General features: G+C 34.0%; 1 long non-coding RNA gene across 2 annotated transcripts in view; it reads left to right on the forward strand.

The window, feature by feature from the left end:
* Positions 1-14910, forward strand: part of LOC105498538 (uncharacterized) — an 81879-nt gene that overhangs the window by 18379 nt on the left and 48590 nt on the right. For both annotated transcript variants that reach the window (XR_011621738.1, XR_011621739.1), the window contains exon 3: positions 5221-5339. This is a non-coding gene — a long non-coding RNA (uncharacterized lncRNA). The remainder of the gene's footprint in view (positions 1-5220; positions 5340-14910) is intronic.

Here is a 14910-nt window from a genome sequence, read left to right on the forward strand (position 1 = left end):
GTTAAGTGATATAAACATTTTGCTAAAATAAGCTTATAAAGTACACCAGTAATCTCCTGCTCTTTTTAAGCTCAAATACTCATATTGAAGTAAAAATAAATATATAATATTAAACAGTGTGCTTCAATATTTCCCATAATTAGATGACATAAAAATATGTATGAACCGTATTTCTCAAACATAAGTCACATCTTCCTTATTCTGCGCTCCTTTTCCTTAAACTCTCCCTGTGAATTTGTGCTTCATCACTAAGGCTAAAGACAAATGTTTAAGAATTGATAACTTCTCCGAGATATTTGTACCTTAACTACAGAAACATAAGAGATAAAATCATGGTTAAAAGGAATGAAACAATAATGACAAAATCATAATTATAGGAACATATTCTTATTACAAATATTTCCTGGGCATCATATTATGATGCTCTTTTTTAACCAATAGCCAATAAGTTGTCTAATGACCACCACATACAGGTCAGAAAAAGGAAAGGCAGATATGTTAAATAATTTGCTGGCAGTCATATAGGAAATGATTGCAAACTGGAACATAAATTCATGCTTTCTTTGTCACATCGGTGTGAATTGATACTTAATATGGTTCCTGACACTTAAATTCTATTAATTTCTTGTCCATCTTCAGTAATACATAATGGGACCCCAAAATACAGATGTTTAATCTGTTACTGGTATTATTAGGAGGTAGCTACGTAAGTAAATATTCAGGTAGGACAGGGCAACCTAGGTATTTAGGAGGAAGAAAGAAGACGGACAAAAAATAGAGTAAAGAATAAGCAAGGAGTTAAGATGTAGAGGTGTTAGTAAGGTAGGAAGAAGGAAACAGATTTCAAGTACTATATATAAATTCTTAAAACGTGCAATTTACACAGTTTACCATTGAGTCCTACTTTATATGCAAGAATGAACTACAAAGCCATCAAAGCTTCATTGACCCTACCATTGGGTTATATATTAAAATCACTTCTAGTTGAGTCTTGAGTGATCAAAAATAAGACCCAGTCTCCAAAATTTAGGTGAACTTTTATAGGATTGCTTCAATATTATTCCTGTTTGCTGAAAAGGTAATCATACTGAAAAAAATAAAATCATGGAACCATACCAAAATGATGATAAAAATTCAAATAATAACTTTGAACACTTCATCCATTGGTTATAACTTACCATAGGCAAAACAGCTGTGATGCTGTGAAAAGTGCTGATGAAGTTTATCACATTAGGAAGGAAATAAGAATAATTATTTAAAAAATAGAATTACAGAAAAACATTCCAAATTATTTTGTTTGTATAAAACAACTGGTGATTAACCACACCTCAGCAATTATGTGCTAAGCAATGGTTACCTGCATCTCTATAAAAATTAATTCTCCTCCAAAATGCTTAAAATATTCCTACAGAGAAACTATCATCAGCATATTGTAGACATTTTCTAAATTGAAAATTGCCTAGAAAATTGTCAGGTCTTTTTAATACTTTTTATTACCGATAAGTTTTTAATACATCAGGATATAAACAGGACCAGCAAGACAACCACCCAGGGTGTTACGACCTTTGTCTCTTCTGGCCACATTCATCTCATTCACGTTTTATACAAGAATGAATGGTTCCATGGAACATATTTAGGAAAACCATACTTAAACTATAATGCCCTAAAAAGCTTGATTAGTTTGACTTCTTTATTTGGTCTACAAATAAAATTGTTAAACACCAACATGGTATTTGGTAAGAGATTGTAATTATGTGTGTCTTGGAAATAAGGACTTTTAGACTGGGATTCATTCATTCCCAAGTGGATATTGGCTATGCAGCTTCCACACTTTAAAATAAATTTGAAGCTTGTATATCCTTAGTGCAGCTTACTCTAGACACATTGTAAGAGACAATTCATTTGCAATGTTATATATATTTTGTAGCATTCGGTATTAATAATAAACTAAAGGGCCCGATGAAGCCGTCCTCTGCTAGGAATCATGCATATCTAAAGTGTTGAAAATTAAACTCTCCGTAGTATAATTAAGAAATATGTATAGCCAAGAGAAAAGGTAAAAGTAAAAAGATGATTACTACTCTCAACTCTGTAACTTCTTACTATGTCATAGTGAGTAAATCATGTAAATATTCAGAAGTTACTTTATGTTTCATAATGTGTGGATTATAATACCTATTCACCTTAATTATGGCTGACTTAACATACAGAATTTCTACTTAGGCAGTTTACGTGAAAGGATGAATTTATTTATTAAATAAATATTGCACAATGTGCTGGAGAGATAAAGATGAATAAGACCAAATCCTGCCCTCAAAGAATTTGTTAAAGGTATCCTTAAGACTCATAGAGTTTAATGAAAAAAGAAAAAGAGTCAATTACTATATTATGTGCTTAATGGAGCAACGGAGATCATGGAAGGATTTGAGGGAGTATAAGAGAAGTACCTAAACTTTGGCCTCAATTATATACCTAGGGAATGATGACTCTGAAATACACCATTTAAACCTAGATCTTGTTTGTTTCCTGAACTGAAAACCTGAATATCCAACTTCTTCCTATATCAGTTCTTTTCGATTTCTCACAGGCATCTCAGATGAACAGATCTATAATTGAACTAATCTATCCTCGCAACAACTACACTTAGTGGCTCCTCTATTTTTTCTTGTCACTGTAAATACAATTCACATTCAGACAGGTATTCAATTTCTTGTCTAGTTATCCAACTGCTTCCAGAGCCAATCTTTATTTGACCTTCTCAATTTAGCCACACTGGACTTCCTTTAGCCCTCTAATGTGTTCTTCCTCGCCACACTTCTCACTCTCATTCCATGCCCTCCTAGGGTAAAGGTTTCATTAACTATAACGAGGCATACTGGAGTGGTGTCAGAGTTTGAGAGGGTTTAATAAAGACAAAGTAGAAGCTGTCAATGAAGAAGGAGAGGTTACAAGTACTACCTACAGAAAGAAAGGTCTGTGTTTAGAAAAATTAAAGGGAAACATTGGTGTTGTAATACTAGGAGGCTATGACATGCTTTTCAGGATGATATCACAGAAGTCTTAAATGGAGAATAGCACTTTTAGGGTACTTCTCTTCCTCCTAGTCTTCACATTTAAATAAGTCAAAAGCTGATAGAGTCTTTCTCCGTACTGTTTCCCTATCAGTTCCTTTGGTTTCACTCTCAGAATAGCTATCATGGTTCTGACCCTTTACCATTTATTTCCTTAAAAAAATCTCTCTCTCTCTGTCTCTCTTTCTTTCTGTGTGTGTGTCTGTGTGTGTGTGAAAACACTACTTTTGCTTTCTACAAGATGCTCTGGGTTACTTTGTGCCTTCCTTGTTCCTGAGTCTGCCATCTCTTCATGAACCTGGTTTCTTTGTTAGAGAGTGGTATTAAATACCAAGATCTGTGGCACTACGTGTGCTCATTGCTGTTGTGGTGCCATTGCTTACAGTCCTACTGAGCAGACATCAGATAAATATATGTGTGTATATTAACCCATGTATATACAATATCTACAAATGTGTCTATATGTAACCATCTGTATCCGTATTAAGGTAAACATGAGTGAATAGCAATGCATCCAATTCTGATCCATTGCTACAAGGATCTTTCTAGCCTTGTCCCCTTGTTTATTTGTAGCTTCCTCTCCAGCTGTGAGAAATATGGCTGCCATCACCGGTCATTCATTTAACTGATGTCTAGTGGTATCAGAATTGTTAAACAGTATGTCCATAGGAAACAACATTATCAATGTGAATACAGTGCTTACGTAAAATTTTAATCTTCAAAATTTTACTCATTTTCAATGATCGATAAAATTGTTTTATAGATTTGTAATATAGCTAGGTTTTTTTTTTTACATGTTTTGCATTCTCTCCTCCCATCTTCTGAACTCTTGAAGGATTTCTTAAAATGTTTGAACATCAGGTTTATTATTTTCCCTGTAAAGGTTTATGAATTTTGACAAACGAATAGCATCATGTTTCCACTATTACATTATTTACAGAATAGTTTCACTTTCCTAAAAATTCCTCTGTGCTTTACCTATTCAACTCTCCTTTTCTGCCTCCCAAAGCCTTGGCAACCACTGATTTCTTTATTGTCTATAATGTTCCCTTTTTCAGAATATCCTATCATTGGAATCATAAAGTATATAGCTTCTTCAGATTGTCTTCTTTCACTTAGCAATATGCATTTAAGATTCATTCTGTTTTTATAGCTTGATATCTCGTTTATTTTTATCACTGAATAATATCCTACATATAGATATACCAAGTGTGTTTAGTCATTCACCTCTAGAAGGGTATCTTTCTTTTTTCCAGTTTTTGGTGAGACTAAAGGGCTAGAAACATTCATGCATAAGTGTTTTGTGAGCATGTTTTATTTATTTATTTATTCTAAGATGGAATTTCGCTCTTGTTGCTCAGGCTGGAGTGCAATGGTGCGAACTTGGCTCACTGCAACCTCTACTTCCTGGGTTCAAGTGATTCTGTTGCCTCAGCCTCCCGAGTAGCTGGGATTACAGGCTTGCACCACCATACCTGACTAATTTATATTTTTAGTAGAGACGGGATTTCTTCATGTTGGTCAAGCTGGTCTTGAACTCCCCACCTCAGGTGATCCACCTACCTCGACCTCCCAAAGTACTGGGATTACAGATGTGAGCCACCATGCCCGGCCTGTGAACATGTTTTCAATTCAGTTCGTTGAACACCTAGATATACAATTGCTGGGTCATATTAAGAAGCTATGTTTCAAAGCTGTATAAAACACAGCAAAATTGTCTTCTAAAATGGCTATACCATTCTTTATTCCCAAATGCAATGAGTGTTGTTTTTGCTCTGTACCCTTTCCAGTGTTTGCTATGTTCAGCCTTTTATTTTATTGTTGTCATTGTTTTTATTATTATTATTTTCACCCATCTAGTAGGTTTCTAGTGATATCTCATTTCTGTTTTAATTTGCAATTTTTGTGATGCCAAATGATAATGAGCTGCTTTTCATATGCTTATTTTCCATCTGTGTGTCTTATTTGGTGAGGTGTCATTTCAGAACCTTTGCCCATTTTTTGATTGTGTTATTTGTTTTCTTATTGTTGAGTTTTAGCAGTTCTTTGTATACTTTTGGATACAAAACCTTTATCAGATATATGGTTTTCAAATATTTTTCTCAGTCTCTGACTTGTCCTTTTGTTTTGTTTATGGTACCACCTCAAGACTGTGAGGACCCAGGAGTTTCTTGTGTTCCTGACAATCCATACTCAGCCTCCAGCAATTCATCAAAATTACCATTAAGTTTTCCTACCAGTTTATAGCTCCAATAGCTTCTGCTCTAGGTAAGTTGCCTTGTCTAAAATAAAGTTGTCTGAGGTCAGATTGATGTTACCTTTTTTTTTTTTTTGTCATTAACCCCTATAGCATGTGAACTCTAATGATTATACATATATTCCTTGGTTAAACAAACACTGAGTGTCTCCTAATGGACCCAACTCAAGAGATTCCCATTCCTGCACTTACAGTAATATCTCATAATGTATTTACACTTCCTAAAAATGTAAGTATTAGAATGTAAACCAAAACATGGAATAAATATTCACAAGTCCGTGCTGATATAAATACCATTATAAATAAATAATTCACTAAATAATGATACAAAAATACAAATCTCCCATTTAAAAAAAAGAATTCCAAACAAATTATATAGATATTCCCCCATCAAGGATGTGGCCTATAACCCCCCATTCCTTAAGAGTGGATGACACACAAGTGAATTCCTTCCAAATACTATAGGATGCAATGGGGCTGGGGGCCAGAAAAACTACAGTAGAGGAACCTGATAAACTCTACTTCAACCAGTTGTCCAAGACTAATAGAATGCTGGTGGTATGATAGTGTATTCTCTAATATGATGTAATACAAGTGGTACTTCTTTGTTTCTGTGGTTTTCCTCCCAAGAACCTCAGTCTAATCATGAGAAACCTCAGTCTAATCATGAGAAAATAATCAGACAGATTCTAACTGGGAGGCATTCTATAAAATGTCTGACCAATACTCTCAAACTGTCAATATCCTGATACACAAGAAAACTCTGATAAACAATCATAGTCAAGAGGAGCCTAGGAACATATGATGACTCAATATAGTGTAATACTCTGTATGTAATCCTGCAAGAGAAAAAGAGACATTAGATAAAAACTAAAGAAATCTGAAAAAAACCTACAGACTACATAATAATGTACCAATTTTGGCTCAATGATCTTGACACATGTGCCATACTATTTGTAAGACATTAATAATAGGAGAAAATGGGTATGGAGTGTATGGAAATTTTCTATACGCAATCTTGCTGTATTTCAGTAAATCTAAAACTGTTTTAACAATTTTTTAAAGTTTATTTACTGAAATTAATGACACATAAGGTAGAGATGAGGGTAAGGAATAAAAACAAAAGGAAGTAAGGTAGAGACAAGCTTGTCTGGTAAACATAATTTATGCCATGAATTGGAACATACCTGCATGAGTTGGGACACAATATTTACTTGATTAAGTCTAGCAATGATAAATATGTAATTAGTTCTAAGAGTAACCGCCCCAAACAAAAACTAAACAGAACAGAACAAAATTCTTCAGAAAAAGAACAAAAATACATTCTATTAACAACTGAGCAAAAGCCCCCATCCATTTTCTTAAAGTAAAAAATAGACATTAAGCCTCATAATAATTTATATATATATATGCTAAACAAATACATTTTTGTACTATTATTTGGCTGTTCATATAAACACAGGCACATGCATTTAAGCAATCACAATTAAGAATTTTTATTTCACTTTTAAAGTGGAAAATCTTGATCTCATTTTCTGGTTGTGTGATGGTTAATATTAAGTATCAACTTGATTGGATGCAAAGTATTGTTTCTGGGTGTGTCTGTGAGGGCATTGTCAGAAGAGATTAACATTTGAGTCAGTGGATTGGGAGTGGAAGAACCACTCACAATGTGGGTGGGCATTATCTCATCAGCTGCCAGCGAGGCTAGAGAAAGCAGAGGGAAGAAGTTGGAAGAGGCTGGCTTGCTGAGTCTTCCAGCTTTCATCTTTCTCTTGTGCTGGATGCTTCCTGCCCTTGAACATCAGACTCCAGGTTCTTCGGCCTTTGGACTCTTGGACATACACCAGTGATTTGCCAGGGACTTTTGGGCCTTCAGCCACAGACTGAAGACTGCACTGTTGGGTTTTGTACTTTTAATGCTTTGGGACTTGGACCGAGTCCCTACTGGTTTCCTACCTCCTCAGCTTGCAGACGGCCTATCATGGGACTTGTGATTGAATGAGCCAATTCTCCCTCATAAACTCCCTTTTATGTCTACATATAGCCTATTAGTTCTGCCCCTTTGGAGAACCCTAACACACGTTGTAGATGTAAAATGTCAGATGATACAAGACATTGTGAAAGAGAAAGTAAATGTTCAATTGCGTACCCGACCCAGACCACCACCCAACCCAATCCTTAAGAAATAGCAAATTTTAGAAATATGATCCACCAGAATTAATTTATGTGCTTATATTTTAGGATAACAAAGAAGCTAAAAGCAATCATTTTATACATTCTTTTGCCTGCTAATATTTTACCTATCTCTAAAGGATTCTGTCTGGTCCATACACAGACACCACTTTCATTTAACATTTTAATACTTTTGTCTTAATCATTTAAACTTTTAATTACATAAATATACTATAATGTATTTAAGTTATCTCCTTAAAAGGGATATTTAATTTTCCATATCTTATTCATTGTATACTACTGGTTTTTATATTCATTAACATACATTTTGTACTTTATCAACATTTCCCTGAAAGCAAAAAAGATCTAAGACCATAATATTTTATTTGAAGGGAAAACAACTTTCTGTCTAAAAACTGCCTTTCCTCAACCTTGTTAAGACCACATTTCACTGTTTATTCAGTTCTCAATCTTTTTCAATAAAAATGTTAAAAAATTATATATCAGTGTTTCATGCATTTTCTTTTTTCAGATAAAGTTAAGAAAAACCATGTTCCTTTAGATTCTTCACTAACAATATACATTATATATATACACACATATATACATAGATACATAGGTACACACATATATATTTTCTTTGGCTAAAGGTTAGAAATGATTCAAATTATCAGTTCTGTGAATAGACAAATATTAAGATATTTATAATATTTTCATAATTACTTAAAGTGAATTGAAATACCCAGATAAATAGGCTGTGATGTTAATGGCAGAGGTATAGCTTTAAAAGTGTCGCTTTACTATAAATAATTTTTAGGTACAGGCAGATCTGAAGGGCCTGAAAACTCTTACGGATTGTAAACACAAATCACAGGCTCTGGCCAAGGGTACAAGTAGTAAAATCTGTAACAGTTGATCCATTGATTCTGCCCACTCAGCTGGAAATCAATTCTTTGTAAGTGAACATGGCTCTGAATTTATGTAGGAGCCTGAAGCCCTCAAGGAACAGAAGTCACTCTGCTGCAAGGCCTATTTGAGGGTGACATTATCTGGCAAGCAAGTTTGTTAGTATGGTTTTTTAAAAATGATAGTTAATACACTTGACCTTCACTCCCTTTTTCTCAAAATGGCAAGCTTTAAAATTATCTGCAAAACAGAAAATGATTCTCAGCCAAGAAAAGTGTACATTGATCTACGGATGAGCTGGATACCGAATGTGTGCAATATGTCATGTGGGAAGTATTTTCAGAAATTAGAAAGCAGCATAAAAATGAACTCAAAATGGAAAAGTTCACCAAAAATGCCAACCAGAACTCACATGTTTTCTAACGTCCAAGTATCAAAAGCAAAACAAACAAAAAAACTAAGCTTCTAATTTAGGAGAAAAAAAGCAGCAGCAAAATTATTTTTACATTATAAGCGCCACCTAATATATTGTCACAGTATTTTTATAAATATCCGGTTTGTATTTCTCAAAAATAAAAAACAAACTCTATTAGGATGCATATATGCTATATAATAATATCGTTTACCTTGAGTTTATAAATTCAAAACAGAAAATTGTTCTTTAAAAATTCCCTTAATTCAGTTCTTGTTTAATTGGTTGTTTTTTTTTTGTTTTTGTTTTTTTTTTTTGAGACAGAGTCTCACTCTGTCGCCCAGGCTGGAGTGACGCAATCACGGCTCACTGCAAGCTCCGCCTCCCGGGTTCACGCCATTCTCTTGCCTCAGCCTCCCGAGTAGCTGGGACTACAGGCGCCACCACCGCGCCCGGCTAGTTTTTTTTGTATTTTTAGTAGAGATGGGGCTTCACCGTGTTAGCCAGGATGGTCTCGATCTCCTGACCTCATGATCCGCCCGCCCCGGCCTCCCAAAGTGCTGGGATTACAGGCTTGAGCCACCACGCCCAGCCTTAATTGGTTTTAACAAAGCTACATTTTGTAATAAATCCAACAATTCACCTTTATTTTATATGGACTAAAATATAATGGTTAAATATGGTGACTTTAGTCTTTAAATTATTAATCCCACCTGTAACAATCATAATGCTTTCTTTTTTTTTTTTTTTTGAGACGGAGTCTCGCTCTGCCGCCCAGGCTGGAGTGCAGTGGCCCCATCTCAGCTCACTGCAAGCTCCGCCTCCCGGGTTTATGCCATTCTCCTGCCTCAGCCTCCTGTGTAGCTGGGACTACAGGCGCCCGCCACCTCGCCCGGCTAGTTTTTTGTATTTTTTAGTAGAGACAGGGTTTCACCGTGTTAGCCAGGATGGTCTCGATCTCCTGACCTCGTGATCCGCCCGTCTCGGCCTCCCAAAGTGCTGGGATTACAGGCTTGAGCCACCGCGCCCGGCCAATCATAATGCTTTCTTATGTCATTCATATTAATGGTCATAGCTTTCTCTTTGAGTAACCATGTATCAATATAGGAAGCATCTCACAATTTGTTTCTATTTATGTCTCATTCACACCAAATTAACATCGTGTGTACCAGTATCCCAAGGGAAAGAGGAAAAACATTCTCAGTAGATTTGAAAGTTAGTTATTTGGCAATGTGTTCTAAAATGACTTTTTGACGTATGCCAGCCCATGTGTAGCTAATGCAGAATCCTCCTAGGTAATGCTACCTGCATCCTTCTTTCACTTAAAAACAAGTGGGCTTGAAAACATTTCACTAGTGGAGTATATAGCACATCAAGGATTGGGCTCTTTGCTTCTCAACAATATATTTTCAAAAATCTAAAACACAGAAGGGATTGAACCTAAGATATGTTTTTTAATATGTCATAAGAATAAGTTTGCTATGTCATAACATTTCTATAGAAAAATAGACAAAAGCCCAAAACGAAAAGGAGAAGATGTATTTAAATATCTTCAATGTGATTAATTTCAAAACTTAAAGAAGGTCATGGTACTAAGGGAGAGAAGCAATGTCCAGTCTTGCCTAAAGAACACGATTATGAAAGGACCATTTAATTTTCCTCTCACATAAAATGTGATAGGTACGTTGGGAGTAGGTATTCATTTCTGTTTGATGTGTGAACTTATTCAAAAAAGGTGTCAAATACAAAGCACTGGTGTCCAATAATACTACTATTTGGTTATCCCTTAAATTATATTTTAAAATATACAAGAATATAGTATGTTCCATTTTATATTATTTCTTACCTATACTATTAGTTGAAATTTAATTTTTATTTTAAAATTTTTAATTATTTTTGTGGGTACATAGCAGGTGCATATATTTATGTGGTACATGAGATATTTTGATACAGCCATGCTATGTATCATACTCACATCAGGGTCAATGTGGTATCCATAACTTTAGCATTTATCCTTTGTGTTACAAAGAATCCAATTATATGCTTTTGGTTATTTTAAGATGTACAATTAAATTGTTACTGACTATAGTCACCCAGTTTTCCTATCAAATACTAGATCTTATTCATTATTTCTAATTTTTTTGTACCCATTAACCTTAGCCAATACCCCACATCCCCTCATCAACTACCCTTTCAAGCTTCTGGTAACCATCATTCTATCACCATGAATTTAATTTTTTTAATGTTTAGCTCCCACAAATAAGTAAGAACATGTAAAGTTTATTTTTCTGTGCCTGGATTATTGTGTTAGGAACATGTTTTAACTACAAAGCTTTTACATGATGCAGTATAAAAAGAACCTATTAATTAATTCTGTTCTTGACAAGATGGACGATTCTTTCTAAAAAATATCATATGTAAATAAAAATGTCTGAACATTGATAAAATAATGAATCCTTCTATCACAACACAAAAGTAGAATTACTGTATTTATATCTTTAAAATACACATTTTATAGGTTAAAAATTTTATTTTCTTTACAAATCATTCCTTGCTTCTTAACAGCCCCGTCTTTCTCTTTGTTTATTGTATTTTAATCTTTACTATTGCTTTTAATTAGGTGACTAAGAGATCTGAATTCTAAAAGAATTTAGATTTAAAAGATATTTCAGCTCCAAAATATGAAAGCATTTTGTTTAAATCTTAATTGCATCTTTTAATTTAATATTCAATTATAATTCTATTATAAGGTCAAATTGAGTGGAGATTGTCTAACTTTATTAACATTGGCATAATTACTAAAAGGATAAAATTTTCAGAGGTCATCTGACTCTTGTTCAGGATCATTTCTTATTGATTGACCAGGAAATGGAACAGTTTGAGGTTTTCCTCTAATTATTTAAAGCCATTTCACTTATCTCATTACATATTTATAATGTTTCAAATTAATGAAGATGATTATATCTTTATCAGTTTGCTAGACAGGATTAAGCCTTCACTATAAAAAAAACTGCTGCAATTTCTTCAAAACATTACATAATAGAAAGTGTAGCCACCGATTTGGAAATTTTGCATGTAAATAAGGCATCATCTGTTAATAATTTTAGTAATAATTTAGAACAGTATGTATACTTATGCTCAGAGTTCCATAAATCACATATAGTGGTTTTCTGGGAAGTAATACGGTGCTATATAATATGAAGATAGTCTTACTCTTACGCAAAATTCAATATTAAAGCTTCTATTCTATCACAAGAACAGAAAACCAAACACCACATGTTCTCCCTCATAGGTGGGAACTGAACAATGAGATCACTTGGACTCAGGAAGGGGAACATCTCACACAGGGGCCTGTCATGGGGAGGGGGGAGGGGGGAGGGATTGCATTGGGAGTTATACCTGATGTAAATGACAAGTTGATGGGTGCAGCACACCAACATGGCACAAGTATACATATGTAACAAACCTGCACGTTATGCACATGTACCCTACAACTTAAAGTATAATAATAATAATAATAATAAAACTGTAAAAAAAAAAAAAAAGAAGTTTACACTTTCCATAGGTGCAAGTGTAGTTATACATTTGCATATTTAGTTTGCATTGGAAATTACAAGGATCATTTTAAAGAAGTCGTGTTGGATTAATTTTTATGCAGTTGTACTTTTTACAAATAAAATTTTATTAATAATACCAAATGGTGCTTTTGTTGTTTGTTTTTAAGAGGAAAAATCCCCAACCAACCTGCTATGGTGGCTCCTAATGTATTTCCTAATGTACACGGCTCTTTGGAATGCGGGGCTAGAGGTCATTTAAATGAAATTACATATAGAAACATACGTAAAGCACTTCACTTAATTAGAAAGCATTATAAAAGACATGTTCAAGCACTATTAAAGGAATTCCATTTCTGGATAAATAAGAATTTTAGTGAAATCGAATCATATTCACATATACTGCCTGCTTGTTTCTGCTTTATTATCTTCTAACAAATAGAACCCATGTAAAAATATTGTGTCTTAGTTAAATATTTGAAGGTCAATGTCAAACTTAGTTTTACTTTGACCAAACAGTACATTTTACATATGACTATGTAATGAAGTATTTTTCTGAAATTCTCAGAAAGAGAAGTACTGTGAGTAAAAGTGTAACTTCTGTGACCACGAAATAAATTTTGTTTTATGACAGTTTTTATTGAATATGACTACAGCTAATGAAGTATTCATAAAATTATAGGTTTGGGAAAGACCTTGAGAATGCAATTATTCTATCTCCTTTCCTGATCACTTTAAGACACTTTATTATTCCACTTCATTCTGAGAACTACAGGGAAGACAATTTTATAAAATCTTTCAGTTATAATACATTTCAAGTCTTTTAAAGCAACGTGACAGTTCTCTTTTTACAGAGGTCTGCTGCTTTGAACTATGTTTTATCTTTTAAAAGTGGCTGAAGATAATAATGTGTACCTACTAAAGTAGAATTTTCTTTCTGCCCTACATTTACCTTTTACTTTTTTATTTATGATGAAAATACACATTCAAAAGGTAATCCTCCTCTTGAATATTTTTTCTCCTTTCATCTTCGTACCAATAATGTCATCTCTTAAATGATTCTTCTACCATTAAATAGATAATTTCATTTTTTTAAATGTCAGACCCTTTTGCAAGCCTCTATGATGATTTTTAGCTGGAATAGATGTTGATTCAAATTATTACTATAAGTTTCAAGGCCTTTTCACAGAATGATGTGTTAAAGGCAGTATCATAAGAAAAATGTAGATGATCCAAGAGTTGATGCACAAGAACTAGTAGTTATGTAAGCCGTAGTGTTCATAGAAACCAGAGTGCCTTTAATGATCCAGAAAAAATCTGTAATTGTTAATATTAGTATCTCATATTCCAAGGCACAACCTGACACAGAAGAGACTCATAGATTTTTTTTTTTCTTTTAAGAGACAGGGTCTTGCACCAACACCCAGGCTGCAGTGCAGCAGCATGATCATAGTTCACTGCAACCCTGAATGGGGTCTCACTTGTGTTATCTAGGTAGGTCTTGAACTCCTGGCCAAAAGTTATCTTCTGGACTTGGCCTCCAAAAGCTCTGGAATTGCAGGCATGAGGCACCATGCTCGGCCAGGAACTCAGAATTGATTGATGTCCATGTCTACAATTTTTGTCAAAACTGAAATCCGGAGATGAAGTACCTCTATTCTAAAGGGAGTACAAAGCAAAAACATACATTTCTCCCCATATGCATAAAATAATAAAACTTCATTGTGACTTTCTTATCACTCTTAAAACAGAAGTTTCTAACATATACTTTACTCGAAACTCTATCTAGATTTCTATTTTGTTCCCTGTTCTTTGCTACTCTATGCCCATATTTCATCAATGATTATGTGCTGCCATTATTTTCATTTTATCACTTTGAGGACACGAACTTAGATTTTTCTTTTAATTTTAATGTTTAATTTACAAGTCGTGAAAAAAAAGTACTTCTAGTTACGATTATAAAGAAAAATGAGAAAAGTAGGTAGCATGGATTTTTATACAAATTGTTTTTAACCTTTTTTAAAATAATTACCAGGCTCAAAGTGTGGTGATAAACTCTTTGGTATCTATCTCAGGAAAAATAATTCATAGTAGCTGGAACACAAAGACTCTGTATCTAACTTTACTCTCTTGAATGAATCAAAGAACAAGTCAAAAAATTGTTCGGAACATGACATTTCGATGTTATTAATTCAACAATAAAGTAAGAGTTTTACAAACTGCTGAAAGATAGGGACGTTTGTGTTTCCTGACCAGAGAGTTAAGATAAAGTTAGAAATTATGTAGCCTTCTGTAAAGGTTGCTTGGTTCATAAAGGCTAAAAAGACGAGGCACTCTTAGAAGAAGTAGGAACTCTTCAAGGGAAACTGAGCTCTCTGTAAAGCAAGCAAAGGGCAAATTCCTACGGGATCATTGTGTAAGAAAGAAAAGACTAGAACAAGAAATTTCAAAAGTATTACTTAACTGAGTGAAGAATAATGTAGTGACAACACAATATTCCATCATAAAAATTTCATCAGAGGCCTATATTAATCC

This window comes from Macaca nemestrina, chromosome 4, assembly GCF_043159975.1.
Source record: "Macaca nemestrina isolate mMacNem1 chromosome 4, mMacNem.hap1, whole genome shotgun sequence".
Lineage (NCBI taxonomy): Eukaryota > Metazoa > Chordata > Mammalia > Primates > Cercopithecidae > Macaca > Macaca nemestrina.